This window comes from Ambystoma mexicanum, chromosome 1q (genome assembly GCF_040938575.1).
Source record: "Ambystoma mexicanum isolate Mex_15411 chromosome 1q, UKY_AmexF1_1, whole genome shotgun sequence".
Lineage (NCBI taxonomy): Eukaryota > Metazoa > Chordata > Amphibia > Caudata > Ambystomatidae > Ambystoma > Ambystoma mexicanum.
In genome coordinates, this window is record NC_090922.1 from 632,539,287 (window position 1) to 632,556,805 (window position 17,519).

A 17,519-nucleotide genomic window follows, 5' to 3' on the forward strand; every position below is an offset into this window, starting at 1 on the left:
TTTCGATTCCCAATGGCAATGTTGATTCTGACTGAACAACAACAGTGGGGGAGGGGGAGGAGAACGATGCAGGACCACGAGCCGTGCGTTCCCCTCCCCCACCCTGCAGGGAATACGGCACGTGCCAGCTCACTGGGCTGGAGTGCGCACTGCGCAATGCACTGCTGTGTAGCTTGCAGCCTCCTACTTACCTTTAGAAGAACAAGCCAGCAGCAGCAGGCAGCGACGCGTGCTGACTGAGCTTCTGAAGCTAAAATTGTGTGGCTAGCTTCCCAGAGCACGCTTCTTCACCAGGTCAGTGTGTTATGTTTTGTGGCTCTTACACATGGCACCTAGTTGCCATTGTTATGGATTTGCAGCACAATGGGTTGCCTGGGAATTCGGTAGACTTCACACTGCAGAATTGCTTTGGCAGACTGGTGACCAGTAACTTATTGAGTGACCTACATAATCGATATCACAATGCAACTTAAAAATGCAATTATGATTTGAAAGCTGTTCATAGAGGCATGCTGGCCCACAAGTGAATCAGGCAATTTCCGAATAGGTTTAACCTCTGAAAAGCTAGAAGGGCTGGGTCAGAAAGGGTCTCCTAACATGGGCTAGACTCTGCTTCGGCAATGCATTGCATACGATGTTGCACTTATTTATTTGCATTTTTAAAAAGCCCGGGGGCATCGAGACGCTGTTGAATATGTCTTAGTTGCGTATTTATAACGCGCTTAGTACCCGTGAGATTTCTAAGTGCCGACCCTGGGATCGAACCTGTGTTGCTTCGTGTTGTCTTGTTTCCAAGGCGAGAGTGGTGACCCAGAACTATCCTCCTTTCGTCTGAGATGGCAGCATTTCAGTATTTGACGATGCAGTGGGCATCTGGACTTATAGGGTCATAGCTATACTTTCTATATGCCGTTGTATGTGGCATAGTAGATCAGTGCAGGGCAGGTGAGGCTTCACTGAACATATGATGGAGTCCTTGGACATGTGGACCTTTTCCTGTACCTGGCAAATGGAGCTTTACATGACATTAGATTCAGCCCTCCCCCATCTGAGGCCACACTTGGCATATTCCGGCAGCACCTGGACATGTGAGGTTGCACCTATTCCTGGCAAAAGGAGGTAGTACTCGGGTATTTGAGTCTGCAGTTTTATTTATGTATTTATTCATTTATGTAGAGCGTACCCGAGACTTTATTTGGTATAGATGTCAGTACTTGAGCCTTTCAGATTGTGTTTTGGATATAATGCTGCACCTGTGTATATGAGGTTGTACTTATCCCTGGCATATGAGACTACACGTGGCAAGTAATACCAGTGCTTGGGCATTTTAAGCCACATTTGTGATAAGTAGGCATCACCTGGAGTTGTGTGGCTGTGCCTCGTATATGTTATGTTATTGGGTATTTGTATAGCGCCTATTACGGCCCATAAAATCGCACTTGATCGAAATGCTTCTTGCTTTGCCTTAGTTCTAAACTGATTGAAAGGGTCACGTGCCTAATTAAAAGCAGGAATGATAGCGAAATATGCCATTACCCATTGAAACCGCTAGAGCAGGCTGTTTCATTACCAGCTGCAATGGAAAAAACATCATGTGGGCCCTGTGACTAGCACTTTGCTAATATCCCCTATCCTTACTTGGGTGGCGAATGATACCAACATCCTTCCTAATCCTGGCCAGATTAGTGTTCATGCCCATGTGAATGGCAGTGTAAACCTCTTGCTGGACGTGCCTCTTTAGGAGGTACATAGCGCTGTGAACCCTCAGGCATTTGAGCGCTCGTTATTTCTTTCATGCAACAAGCGCCCTTATGCAGGGCACCGAGGCATTAATGCATTACGGTTATGGCCGCACACATGGCGCTGTGCTTCTGCTAAGTTTTAAGAATACGAAACTTGCATTAGTTTAAATTACGGCATTGTAGCTTGAACAAATTCGGTCTGTGAAGATGGAATGGGGGCCCATTGGCGACTGGGACAAGAGAAAAGTGGAATTGGGGCGTTAATGGCTAACGGGATGGGGGTCGGGTTAATTGGGGTCCTGCATGCAAATGTGGTTGCGGTTTTTGAGCACGTTTTGTCGTTTGGTTCCCCTCATCACCTACTGAGACTACAATTTAGTCATTTGCCCTGTTTTAATGCGCGTTCAAAGTGGGTTTTAAGTGCTGGGGCGGGTGACTGCGGACATTATAAATGCAGGACTTATTTTACGGTGTCTGGGTTAATGCAAAGGGGTGCAGCGGGGGGGTAGGTCTACCGGTATGGTGACTCCTCCTTTTAGAGTTACGAGGCAGCCACGATACGTTTCAGTAGTTGGGGACCAGCACCCAAAGGTTGATTTCAGTTCACAAGTACCAGAATGCAATTTATAAATGTGCCCCGTTTAAATGCACAATGTGGTTTCCCATGTATCTACCGCTTGGTGTAATGGGCTCTTGAAAAGGGGAGGGGGAATACACACCACTGCCTTTAATCACATAATTAGCATAAAGATGTGTCTCAATTGGGCGCGTGTTTTAAGCAGCACTAAGCTCCCAATGTCAGCGGCAGCATTAAAGGAAGGTAACAGTTCAGACCGTCCTTGCCATGTTGGCTTGGGTTTCGTAAGCGCCTCGAGCATGAGCAAACAAGTAATTTACCCAGACACCCTATTTTGGAATCAGTGAAATCCCCATTACAGGAGTGCACTGTGCACGCTGACATTGCCATTTAAATTGACTTAAAAACTATTATTGGTAAAGAAACGTCTCCAGCCTCCAACATTTCTTGACACCCGCCCTCCTCTGTAAAGGAAGGTGCAGTTACTGGAGCTCAGGTGCTGGTGGGGGGTGGCAGGCCTTGCTCCCACAGCCCCCTCTATAGAAGAAGGCAGAATTCCTGATACCAGGTGCTGGCGAAAAATGCTAGGGATTGCCCACACCCACCTCTGTTGAGAAAGATGGCATTGCTGGTGCCAGGCATAGCATCTGGGCTTTAAGAACATCTAAGAGGAAGATTGTGCACGAGGAAGATGGGGGATGTGTTTTCCTTTGACTCGGAAAAAATCAATATTTAGGCTGAAAAAATGCAGAGCATTCCTCCAAAAAGGGACGGTTGGTTGGCATAGTGCCAGGCTCTTGTGGGGTGGTGGTGAGCCCGCTTTGTAGAGGGAGAGTCCCCTGGGCACACCTTTGGGAGAGCTTGGGCGGGGGCTTGTGCCCACGGCCTCCCACTGGAGCCAGATAATTGCTACGTGCTGTGTGGGCCTGTCTGTGACGCCAAACTTCTCATTTGTGGGGACCTGCTGTCACTGTGGCAAGTTCCTCCCCCTGTAATTACCCCCTCAATGAATGCCACTCTGCTTCCCGCCCCCTCGGCCCCTCTTTCAGTTTCAGGCCCGGATGGTTTCAGCTGCAGGCCATGGTCGCTCCTCGTCATTTTAAATGTGCAAGCTCGTTCAGTGTGACTTGATAGAACTCACACGACATGACTCAGAAAATGGACTCCATATGTATTTTCTTAATTATTGGCTCCAAAGCCAAAGTTTCACATACAGTTTTTAAAAAAGTGCTAATGAATAATCCAATACTTTCAAATGTTTTGACCCAGGTGCATTCCAGCGGCAGATTCTCAAACACGAACACAAAGGAAAAAGCGCAAAGAATGCACTTTTTATTTGTGTTAGTTTTAGAAATGGACAGGTTACCTTTCCCCCAAAGGTGACCTGCACATTTCAGGGGGCTGGGGTGGAACGCAGCCCAAAAGGCACACTGGCCAGAGCCAGCCCCCTTCTACACACTGGCCTCAGGAGCGCAGTCCCATCACATCACTAATACATTTCAGGGCCCAGCACCCCCCTGAGTGCTAGGAGCACATTAAATAACAGAGGGCCTGTCACTGTGTTTCAGGAATAGAAATGTAAGTGGGCCAGCGTACTGGTGCTGTTCCATTTTCTAAAATAAATTCATGATAGGGTCAGGAATGACCCTTCCATGCAATGCACATTCCCCTGTGTCTGTTGCAACCAGGTGCAGTGAATGTCTTTGTTGTCTGTGCATTTTAAGTCACATGCCATCTTTTAATACAGGGTCAGCTTTCAAATGCATAGAAAGCCCCCTGCTGTGATCTTCACATTTAAATGCTCTTTCTGCCTCATATGGATTCCTGCTTAAAATGCATCATACATGCTTACATTCAAACGCCCTTTCAGAGCAGGGAAAATCTTTTTTGGCACAAAGGACGAGATGCACTAGCGCTCCACGTCCTTTGCACCAAGAAATGTTTTGAGAATATTGGCTCATGCTCGCTACAGTAAAATGACCATCATGAGTCCTGGTTATTAGGTAATGCTAAAGTGCCAGTGCCACCTGTAAGCCAAAACTATAGCATTGGAAAACCGCTAGAGAGAAATGGCATATGAGGAGGGACACACAGCTTGTACGTGTTGTTCGGTTATTTATGCTCCTATTGACTGCCCATGACCATGCTGATCCTTATGGTCATTCCAACCCACTTCCTGCCCCTCTGCGCTCAGATCACATCGCCCTGTGATCTCTTTGAGCTAGCTTTCTGAAGCCTTACCATCACATTTGTGCTCAAAGTGCTGGCCAGTGTTGTTTCAAAGCAGTCTTCTGAGAGTTCATGACTTAATTGGAGCTGTAAACAAGCTACTGGTGTAATAAAAATGTTATAAGCACTACGGGGTGTCCTTCACTGAAGTCCTGTTAAATACAAGCATTGGCAAAGCCAACGGTTTTGGTTTGTATATAAGTATCGGGCAATTGCTAGGCGCTGCTATTACATGCCCAGGTACTCACACCTATTTCAACCTGCTATGATCGATTGCCAGTTAATACCGCTAAGTCACTGCCTTGCAAATTCCTTTTCCATGCCTACACAAAAGCCAACACTTTTGCATTGCCAATGTTTTTTTCATGCTGTGTTGTTTTTAGGCTATGTCATTGTTCACTTTTTATTATTCTTGTTTGGTGAAATATTTCTGATGTAATGCTTTGGGCCGTATTTTATAGATTATACAATTAAATTTGCCTATTTGTTATAGCTGTTCTCATATTTTCGAGAAATCTTGGGAATGGGACAGTGCTGTCCAATGAGACACAGCAATGTCTAACATAGCGCGGTATTATTCAGTATACACTACACATCCTTATGTGCTATGGGAAAACTGTGTGCCCAATAGAAACACTGGACAGAAAGCTAAACTAGTGCTTGGCTGATCGGGAGCAAGTTATGACAAACTACTGAACACACATTCTGCACCAAGAGATCTAAGATCAGATGTACATATGCAGCGCATGATCATAGCTATTGGGAGCATCGTCGCCCTATGATATTAAACACAGACGGAGTGCATGCGGTCTCTGCATTTCATTCTGTAGAGCATCATTGCCAAGTCCATCTCCAGGGGCTGCTGAGGCTTACTAGTGAAGCCACTGACTTGAATCCGTAAAACGACTGTTGCCATCATCATCATTTATGTGACCTGCAGATTGCATGCAAACAATATTGTACATACTACAACTCTGAACCATTGATAGGCACTGTGAGGCCTTTTCGGGAATTTGATGCAGCACAATGTGGAGACAAAAATGGCTGCTACTCTGTATTTATTAAAATATGACAGTTTACTCAATAAAATGAGATTGCTCCTATTACAATGAAGTCCATTCCCCGAATGTCCAACCTAATGCAGCCATTTCGCCACAAAGCATTTCAATGAAATGTATTTTTTCATTTAACCTCAATCTATGTCACTTAATTTCTGGTCTTATTTTTCACTATTCTATTGTGTTTTAAGTTATATTCTTTGATGTATTTTTTTTTTTTTTGGGGTAGGATATTCCTGTTAACCCTTTTTTATATTATTCGAAACAAAAACAAAGTGAAATGTCCTTAATATAGCATCCTATTGGGGAAACAGATCACAATATATATATATATGTATAATGTTTATATTTAATTAACAACTAGATAATCCGTTTAAAGCTTAGAGGAGTATCTGTTGAATTAGACTTGAGATATGGAGGGGGCATGGGTGGCGTGTCGCGGGGGCGACATGGGTTTGGTGGGGGTGGGAGTAGGACATGGGTTTTGGGGGGCAACATCACGTTTTGGGGGTTTGGGGGGGCCCCAAGGCTGTCTGTGCCCCGGGCCCCCAAAACTGTTAAGATGGCCCTGCGTTGAGGGCCAAATGGCAAGTGCCTTTGCAAGTTGTTAGGGGCACACGCAGGGGCCATCAAACATATCCTCAAGTACCCCCTGCTCCATTGAAGCAGAGTAATTAGGGTAGTAGCGTTCCTAGGCAGGAACTGATACAGTACACAGGGATGACCAGCGAGGCTCAGACTCATGGTGAGTGCATGTCATTTGCATGTGCAAATTGCCACGTGCACTACCTATTTGAATCAGCGGCGGCCAGAACACAACTTGTACTGAAGTTGCACCTTGCTATACGCGTCTAGCAGCTCACCCAGGGACCATTGTATCATGTCTGATTATTGTCCCATTGGTCTTCCATTTCCCGCGCGACAACATGCGCCGGCCTTACTGCATTGACAGTGTATGTGCCATCGGTGGTCCAAGCTAACGTATGGGTACATGACAGCAGACAGGGGTGTAAGTCACTTACTTTGGGGCATGGATGGGGTTGTGTGTGTGTGTTGTAAACACACATTCAGATTAGTAACTCACGCTCTCTTTGCAGCATTGAAGTGCTCCTGTTACCGGACCTGAGAGTGCGCAGGCAGAAGGCAAGCACTTACCCCAGGGATAAGTGTCTCTTTGGCTTGCATTTGACTGATTTGGTACAATGTGCATGATGAACATGTTTGCTGTAATTGAGTATGTGTTTTAGTGAATAGTTGTATTTTGCCTACTTTCCCTTGCAAATCCACATCCACTCTCCTGCCCCTCTTTCCAGTTATCCTGAATACCAATGCCTGTCCATGCAACATATCCCTGACCCTCCTTCCCTACCGGGGTCTCAGAGGCCTGTGTTAGTTTGACCTTGCAGGTGCCCAGACCACGGAGGGGGTGGTTGGTTTGTGCTACTCATGCGCCTGGACACCGGAGCTGTGACACTACCCATCAGTTGTTGCATCATCATTGTATGTAATGTACCGTAAATGGTATTCATCCTGTTGAACCATGGTTCAACTGTGCTACCTTGGTTGTTCTATCATTGTGCTTGTACATGTGCTTTGACATTTCCTGCTACTTCAAGTCATCTACTGGAGATTCTTACAGGGTTTATTGGTGCTCGCAGCCTTTTTCCCTGGTTTGTGGGTTTGCCTACTTGGAGTGCTCTGCGATTTGGTATTTTTACCAGTCAAGGTGGGCTCTGAGTGGGCTGGACCCTATTTACACGCAAGCTGGAACATGGAGAACAAGGGGTAGGGTGATCCTGTAGCCAGGTACACTTGAAGGAAGAAGGCTACATATCCCAGAGACAGTTGTTCAGAAGGTCACAGTGATGTGTAAGTGAGGGCCTTTTGTTGTTGGACAGTTGGCTTGGCCTACAGTGTTTTGGGCACTCTGACATTGTAATTGTGGGGTACTATGTACATGATGTGTTGTGCTGGTCAATGCCTGTTCCTGTCCTGTGTTGTCTTTACTTTTCAGGTGTCAGGGGATTGGTGTGGTTTGACATGCTGGGGTGTTCACATGTGATGTCTACAGGGCACTGAGGGTCACTTGATTTCACATGCATATATTGAGTGCATGTCCCTAATGACACACACAGTTGCACGATGATCCACCACACGCACATCCACCCTTCCATGGTCACAGCTGCACACAGATTGCATTCTCAGGCCTGCGGTGTCCATGCAGCACATGATCTATTACCACTTGGGTACCCTGTACAAGCGTCATTTGCTGGTAGATTTCATTAGTCTTTTTCATGTGATGCTCAAGGTGTATCTGCAACACAATGGCTGCTCAATGTGCTGTGTGCTGAGCAGTGTGTTGCAGGAGACACACACAGCACACGGGTTCGGGAGTCGGGATTTTGCCATGCCCAATGTGCATGTGCACGGGCATTCTGTGTTGGTTTCATGCTACGACTGTTGGAAAGCATTTGTGTCTGACTTTGTATGTGTGGGAGGTTGTTGGTCAGTCATTCCATCTGATTCCATGTCTGACATCATTGTCTCATGCCATTTTTCATCATGAATGACATGTCACTTTGTATATTATTGGTCATGGTTTGGCCTTTTGCTATTGCATGCAATGTCATGGTGTAGCAGAAAAGGGTGATGTGGTTTGGCAGGGTTTGGGTGACATACCAGGGATTGTGATGGACTGTTTTGCAGGGGGGTGTGATACACACCTTGCATGTGTTCCTTTTGGTCACACAGGATTGGTTATGTTTAAGTAGCTATGGATGCACACAATGTAGCACTTCGTGGCAACATTCTCAGGGTGGTAAGGTTGTGACAGTTGACTGTCTCTTTGTCATCATTGATTGTCACCTGGTATGTGCCAGGACTGTGTGCACTCCGCAAGGGTGAGGGTTTAGGTGAAGAATGTGGCCACAAGCTGGGTCCGTGCTGCCACGTGCCCTGTCCCCTCCCATGGGCAGCGCCTGTGCCTGTGGTTGTGGATGTGGGGGCACCACCATCTCCACCGGTACCTCTCGCCGTGTTGCAACATTGTGCAGGACACATGCTGCCACAATGATCCTGTACACTACTGGGGGTGCATATAGAAGCTGCCCACCAGAGCGGTCAAGGGAGCAGAAGCATGACTTGAGCACTCCGAATGTGCGCTCCACTATGCCCCTGGTTGCAATATGGGCATCGTTGTATCTTACCTGGGGTGGTGTGGTGGGGTTCTGGATTGGCGTCATCATGTGGTTGCTCAGAGGGTAGGCACTGTCCACTGGGGAGGTGATAATAGTTGAGATTATTAGGGTATGGGTATTTGTCTGTGTGTGACTTGCGTGCATGTGCACAGGCATTTGTACTCACCTAGGAGCCAAGTGTCGCCATGCTGCCCAGCTTCCAGGGCCCGGCTCAGGGTGGACATTCTGTATATGAAACTGTCATGGGTGGAACCAGGGTAGTTTGCATAGACAGAGGGGATGATTCCTTTAGCATCGCATACAACCTGCACGTTGATGGAATGCCAGTGCTTGAGCTTCGATAGATGTGCTCAGTGGCCCTAGGTGGACGTAGGGCCACATGGGTGCAATCTATGGCACCGAGCACTTTGGGGAGGTGAGCCACCATGTAAAAGTCATGGACCACGGCCTGCCTTTCTGTGGGTCTTCTGGGCATGTATATGTGCCTGCGGACTGAGGGGTGTGCAGTGATGATTGCCAACACCTGGTGTAGGCAGCGTGACTGCGTGGCCTGTGAGACCCCCCCCCACTATGGCAGTAGTATGCTGAAATGACCCAGTGGCCAAAAAATGCAGGACATTGAGCACCTTCTCCAAGGGGCTCAATGCTTGGGAGCACAGGGTGGGGGATGTAAGGTCATCTTCCTACTCCCTGTCGAGGTCTAGGATGATATGAGGTGGAAACCTATACCTCCCGTAGACGTGGTCATCAGGCATCCCAAAAAGGCTGGTCCGGGGAAAGAAATGGGGGCCATGGCTATTCTCCTCCTCCTGCGGTGTCCCACGATCAGTGCTGCGACAAATGGGGCATTCATTGTAGCTGTATATACGTGTTTGCTGTTTGCGCGCACTTTTATACTGTGCGCGGGGACGCTTCCGCCTGCCTTCGTGTGGCGGACGCGTTGACGCCTATGCGTGTCTTTTGCCGTGCAGGGGTTTCCCGTATTCGAATCCATTAATCCGGGTTGTTCGCGTGCGTGTGGGCGTTCCGTGTAGTTCCCTGCAGTACTTCCCCAGTTATGCCTTCTTTTTCACACGTTGTTCCCCATTCCGCATGTTACGCCCCGTGTCCCGCCCCCTTTTTAGTGTGTGCGCGGACGTTGTGCGCTTTCCCTGTGCGCATCGCGCGCGGTGTTCGGGATGTTGCAATGACGTGTGCGCCCGTGTGCGCCACGCATGGGTTTGGCGCACCTCCCGAGAAAAACACGCACAGGGACTTCCATGAATCGCACGCGTGCATGTGCGCTTCCTTTTTCATGCTTGCGCCTGCTTGCGCCTGCTTGCGTCAGCTTGCGCCTCTTTTTTCGGCGCACGTTTGTTCCATGAATCGGCCCCTTAATTTTTAAACAAGGTAGCAGGTGATTGGTGTAGATATATATAAATGTACATTAAGCATACTTTGTGAAGAATGAAGAAGAAAAGACAGTTAACATTGAACAAAAAATTATGGTGAATCTCGTTTCTAAGGGCTGTGATTTGAGACAGCAAAAAGTACAAATTCATGAATGTGTGATCAAAACGAATACGAATGAGTAGAGCTAGAGGTGATATGTATGTGGTTATGCATAGAATTAGTGTACATTGAGAATAAAGACAGATTTTTAAAATGTGTCATTTTTAGTTTTTTAGAACAAAATAATAGGTTTTGTATAGTAGAGTGATTTTGATCAACATTATTAATAGAGAGAGTATTATAATGATTGAGTGGTGTATTTTGAAAATGTTATATTTTTTGTACACGGTGGTAAGTGAGCCAGGGCTGACTCACACCCTCATGAATATGCAGCCTTGAACCAGAACTCATTAAACGGATGTTTTTTAGAGGTTTGTGTGACACATACATGTAATGTGTGTGTTTCTTGAGTAGGGAAGCTCAGCCTTAGGTCCATATAACAAACACCAGTTGAAGAAATTAAAAAATGGGTAGTTTTTTAGGAGAATATTTTTCTTGATATGTGTGCATGTTATGTTGAAGCGATGTGCTGGGGTAGCACTTCTTTGAAATATATGAGATTGTGGGGTGGATAAGCCCTTGGTTGTTTAGTTAGTAAAGGTATACATTTTGAAACATTGTTGTTTCGTCAAGACTTCTATATTTGATTAAACCATATTGTGAGGCTACTTTTTTACACTAGAAATGTTCCCCAGTCATTACACATATGTGAATTAGATTGGTCTCATGAGATCAGTTTTTAAAATTACACAAGGCACTTCCCATTTTAAAGGGTTTGTTAGTTATTTTGGAATTAATGCCAGACACGTTCTACATAAGCACACACTAGAGCACCCCTGATTTGTTAATCTCATTTTAAGCAATAGAAGCATTTTGTATTGGTAGTAAATGCAGCATTTCGAAGGAGCATATATCGTAAGCATGCATAGGGCAATTACACAGATGAGAAAAAGGCAATGGAAGGAAACCATTTTAAAAAGTCTAGATACATTGATGAAAAGTAATTGGGAGAAAGGAAAGGTGCTTTGCTAAATGGTTTCAATGCGCTACCAAAAGTGGGAGCAGATGCACACAGTTTATTTTCATAGAATTTGTAACAAGAAGGTAAGAAAGAATGTCAGCAGAAGGAAAATGCGAAGGTGATTGAAGAAGGAGGAAAGGAAGAGAAATGATGAGAAGGGGCACAGTGTTGGGAGGGCAAAAGTAAGACAGAGATTGCAAATGAAAACACAGGAGAGTGCCATAAGTAATCATAACAGTGAAAATATTAGTAATTAAGGACAGAGAGAGGAGGAATGGGGTATGCAGCACAATACAATACAGAGTCTTAAGGATATTACACATGCAGACTCAAGCATATGCACCAAAGTCAAAACAAGTTTGGAAATCTACCAGAGGGGGGTACCACATATCCACCATTGCACAGCATAAAAGCATTCCAAAAAATAAATGTGCCCAAGATCACACAATTTGTGAGACATGCGCTGAGAATATAAATGTAATAATGAATGCAAATTGCATTAAAAATAGGTTAACATAATAGCAAATGATACTAGATTAAGCACAGCAAATATTTATGGTGAACAGCAAGAATTAATAAGATAGCGCACCTTTTTCAGTAACACTATTAAAAGTGCATGCATTGATGCAAATATTTGTATCTAGAATGGGGAAGCAACAAGTAATGAGAGGGAGTACTCTCAATAGCACCAGGGCTAAGGTTACACACACTATAGAAAAGAAAGCATGATATATTTTATAACAAATTAACAATTGTATTGAGGAAAGATCTCAGTAAGTAACTACGAGATAACATGCACTATTTATGGGGATTAATTATGTGGACACACAAGGAATCATACTAGTATTTTTAAGGCCTGAACATGTAAAGGGGTGTGCCATTAGGTCAAATTAATATTTTTTTTATAGAGCACATACCCTGATTAGCATGATTGTCAAGAATAAAGGGGGTACATTATTCCGTTTTCTTATAGGGATTGTTTAGATAACTGGTATTTGGGGATTATAAATGCAAGAGAGATAGGGATATCTTGAATTTACAGGCTCAAGAAGAGACAGGAAGGGTGTGCACTATAAAACTTCATATAAGAGTGGTACAGATTCCTACTGGCAGGGCCATGTAGAAGAGTGCACATCAAACTCCCAGAAGGGGTAATAAAAAGAGAAGAGAATACATCCACTAAGGCAGTGGAGGAAAAATGTACATAAAGGAGGGAAAAATAAGTATGAAAGGGATTATGATATGTCAAGTATAAGAGTTTTGTGTTGTGTTTAGACTGATGAATATAAGATAATAATAAACAGTTAAAACTAAAGTGCTTAAGAAAGAAGCTCCTAACCAAAAGATTGACGACAAAGCAGGGGGTGAAATAAATAAATAAACTTTAAAAAAGAAAAAGAAATGATTATTAAAGCAACAATATAACACACATTAATAGAAGATGTTAATAAAGGGAAATAAATAACTTTGTTACATAAGGTTGATGACGGAAGGTGTGGATAAAATATTTGGATTTTCAAACAATGAGCAGCAATGGATGGTGCCTGTTTAAATTAATCAGTGTAGTACATTTGATAAAATAAATACGATTAATGAAAGGCCTAGATGGTATGACGGCCAAGATTGATCTGACAGTATGAGAGAACTTCGAGCAGAATTGCGCAAAAGAACATATGAGAGTAAGTAACAAGAACATTATTTTTTATGTAATTTTTATAGCGTGGGAGGAATGTCTTTAAGGCCTTAGCGGAGTATAATGATAGTGATATAATGGGAAGAAACATTATGAAAAAGATAAGTACTAATGGACAAGTAGAGAAAGAACGGGTATGTACCAGTGGACACAAGTGTGTGAATCAATCCATTGATCATTATTAAGAGAAAGAAGACCCAATTGAGTACAAAAGAAGGTAGTAAGGGGCACAGTCTTTTTAAATAGATAGCTTTTTCCCCAAGAAAGGTGTAAGCAGGTGTGAGCACAGAAGAGTACATACATGCAAGTATGGCCATATCTAATGAACTGAATGAAGAAGACTTTTTGGATGAAAGGTGGAGTCACCTTTTTTGTAATCCTATCGATAAAGAATGTCAAATATGTATACCTGGTAAACGCATGAAACTATAGAGATATGCAAAACATTGTATGGCTATATTCAACATTTGCATGCATTTAATAGGACCAGTGCTTATTTCCAATATCATGGGTAGGTAAGATTAGTGTAGGCAGGGCGACAAACATGTTTACTTATGTCTTAACAGAATAAATACAGCAAAGAAAGAAGAGAACGCGGTCCCAAGCCATCAGGAGGAGGACTACAAAAGTACAAAGATAATGTTCAGCATAGCAGAAAATATTAAAACAGGCCTGCCACTATATTTATGATCATTCAAAAGAAAAGACTAGTTAAAGTGAACCATCGTTTCTATTTTTCAAGAAAACAAGTTTTGCATTTTATTGGGCTGAGAATACAAAGAGATGACCCCGGCAACTTCATATTGAAGCAAAAAATGAATAACAAAGGCCTATTTTAGGGAAATAACTGGTCACTTTGCTAGTTTATCATGACTTTGCCTCTATATTTGTTTCTACAGGGAGCAAGAAACATTGCTAGTTATGGATGCGGCAAGAAAAAAGAAGGGGAGCGGCCGAAGAAGACATCTTTTATTTGTTGAAAAAATGTTTCGAACTTGTAATGTTGTCTGTTTTGTATTCTATCATTTTTTTAATCATAAATAAGGGGACAATGTAACTCCAGTGGTGTGAATAATGACACAACCACAGAGAAAAATGTTTCCTTTGTCACTTAGGATAAAATAGAGCGTGAGCCCATGAAAAGTTGGGGCAAATGAAAGAAGAACAACTTATGTATGTGTTCTTTTTGGTCTCATGTCATAGACACACACAGCTAGCAGTATATATAACATAGGTGATACTAAGATATGCACGAAAGGGAGAAAGAAGCAGCAATTCTATTATATTAGAAAAAGAGGAAATTCATTGGCAATTGTTTTTGGGAGGTATGAGTGCTTTCAAGAAAGGGATATGATCCCCATAATGCTTAGATTTTAGGAGGAAGTACTGATGATAAAAAATGTATTTATTGTTCAAGAAACTCACCTAGTTTTTATATTACAGATGGATGGGCACTACCCACACCCGAGGTGATTGAAGGCAACCAATCCTGAGAGCAGGGAGAACAGCCCTCGATGTCATGAAAAGGTTTTTTTGGGACCCAGCCAGATGCCCAGTTGTGATTAAAATGGAAGACTCTCTTTATGAAACTCCCCCATCCTTGTGTTGCCCAGAAACAATATATTGCACCCCAACTGATTATTTTATTCTAATCAGAAGATTGAGGGTTTGAGTCCTCTGTGGTCACACAACAGTGTATCCTGAAAGAATGGCCTATGAATTAAGGGGCCCTTGAACTTGCTTCAAAGCAGCCTAAAGGGCAAATGGAAAAAATAAGTATGGACTACATTGAGAAAGTCCTTGGACTTGGAATAAGGAAAACAAAGGATTGGGTGGAAGATGTGCAGCTGAAATACGAATAAGATGAAGATGCACTGGAAGTGCATGGGGTGAGGGTAGGGACCAAGGAAGTGTTGTGAGGTGGGAGGAAGAAGAAAATATACATACGAATAAAAGTGTTGCAAGAAGAAGGAACAGTAAAAACTGGGCTGGTGGGTTCCCTCGAGGGATGAGCAAATGTTCTAATGATCTCTCCCGATTCTCGTGGAGGCCAAATTCACTTGCTCTGCATGTTATTTTAACATTTAATTGGGTAACAGTGGTGGGAACCAGATGGGAGCAAACAAAGTTGCTGTTTGGGAATACGTACATACTAGGATTAAAAGAGGGCAAACCGATCATATAATTTTTTGACAGAAAATGGATGCATACCAAAAGAAGGAGGGGGAAATGGGGGTGAACATGAGCAAAGAAGAATGAATATTGGTGTAATAGCTTTATGCAATGTACTATAAATTGTCCTGCCTTGGTTTAAAATAAACATATTTTTAAAAAAAGAGGGCAAACCTATCATATAATTTTTTGATTATATGCATCCCAGAAAATGGATGCATATATATGTTAGATTAGGAGAATACAATATGGTTGGAGACACTCATTATTCTTTAGAAGTGTCTTTCATGATACCTCCCATGTTGTGATACAGCATTGCATTGAGGGGTTGACTGAGATATGGATGCATAGGTACTCAGCATATGGGGAATGTGGACAGGTTAGGTAGTGGTTGAATATTGAATACTGGTCGAATATTGACTAGAGGGGGAAAATGTATAGGGTGTGCCAACCCCTCCCCCTCAACTGAATATAGACAACATGAAAGGCAGATCAAATAATTCCATCATTGTAGAAATCAGGATTAGATTGCCTTTATTAAAAGTAATAAAAACACAAAGCACTGCCCACATTTGGGCTGGGATGGCCCAGGAAATGAAGGGTGCTTTAGATGCCATACACTCTCCATACGTGTATAAGGATATATCATGCATAAAGGATACAAAAGTGAGAGATGCTTGACTAAATAAAGAATATAGCTCCCTGAAGAAAGGTGCATTGTCAGACAAAAATATATTTTAGGAAATAATATTTAAATACAAAATGGTTTCCAGTCCTAAGTCAGGTGTGGATGACTACAACCCATGCCACAGGTTTTCAGACAAGCAAGAGCAGCTGATGTATTTGGAGACAGTCTTTGGCAGCAAGCTGCAGTGAGATAATGAGGTATGTTAGGTTAAAAATGGAAATTGGCAAAGAAATCAGACAAGATTGTGATAAAGCCAGGCCATCAATAGAAACTTAGATACATGTATCTATATTCCTATGGAGCAGGGTACAACGTGTGTCATACAAACTATTCTGAGAGACCAGCTGTATTATTTTGGCAACCATAAAATAGAGCATATATATATTCTCCAATCGTGTTAAGCACTAAACTAACTTGGCCGAACCTCAGCAAACAGATAAAGGCCCAGACATCGGTGCGTGGAGATGTTCTTGGAAGGAGTTGAGCACTGTCATAGTTGTGTCCAGTCAAGTCTAAAATGGCATATCAGTTTCGTGCGTCAGAGAAAATTGTGGATGCCAGATGTGCTAATGTGGAATTGTTGTACATGTGACAAAAAGCTATCCAATGATACTGAAGGAATGTTTTCTCTATGACTAAATTGACCTATCCAAAGCAAACCCTGTACAAGGGGTTCATTTGCATGAAAGTGTTGCGTAATCTTAGAAAGCTATAACAATGTGTTGGAGGCAAAAATGCCTTTGAGTGTGTCTTGTCATTAAAGACATGTTGTGACTCCCAGACGTCTGCCTTTTCATGTCTCTGCCAGAAGGATGAGAATTTATGGATGCCTGATGGAATGGGAAGCAGGATCCCCTGTACACCTTCATATCTAACATCAGGCCTAATATTGATGAGGAAAGGAATCCATTTTGAAACATATGTCTTAAGTTGGAATGAAGACGAGGAACTTGGCAACTAACAATGTATTTAAACACACGTTTGTATTCTGCTGTCCTAGCAAGTTACTGCAAATACATGTTTTTAGAAGAGTAAAAGGCTTACCTGAATTAGAGGTACATATCTGCATTACCTATCTTTTGGAAAACTGGAAAATGGCATTCAGTGTATGAGTCTTCCTGGTTCTACAGAGCCAGCCATTGTGTTAATTGGAGGATACAGAAATCCTCCCTAACAAGATCATGAAATGTTCCACTTGTTCTACTGAAGTCAATTTACTGAAAACATATGAAGACCATATGGGTGGCGTGGGACTGTCTTGGATGCATAGGAATTGTATTTTGTTCTCGTCTATGCTCATCCTACAGTGGTTCTATTAAAGATTTGGTGAACCAATCTCATCCTTGATTTCAGTCTCACTTCTGTAATCCACTGCAATTTTGGTGCCATGACTTAGAGTTCATTGGTCGAAGGAGGACCCAGGTGAGATGTGGATAAGCCCTTGAGCAATGCCATGGGCCATTTAGAAAATATAAGACATGTTGTCTTAAAGGGCTCTCACTGAAGGGGATAACTTGGGCTCGGAGAGACTTTGGTCAACTGAGGAAAGAGACGGTTGTATGTAGAGGCTAATTTGGTACATATTTAAGATTATGATTGTTTGTATTTGTTTCTTGTGTTTGTCTCTGGTAACTGATATTCTGTGTCAGGA

The 17,519-nt window shown here is 43.2% G+C and overlaps 1 long non-coding RNA gene across 1 annotated transcript; it reads left to right on the top strand.

Annotated features, from left to right (window-relative positions):
* Positions 1 to 205: 205 nt before the first annotated feature.
* Positions 206 to 16,650, top strand: LOC138521760 (uncharacterized). Its single transcript, XR_011283114.1, has 2 exons — positions 206 to 294; positions 14,452 to 16,650. It is a non-coding gene; the product is annotated as an uncharacterized lncRNA (long non-coding RNA).
* Positions 16,651 to 17,519: the final 869 nt, after the last annotated feature.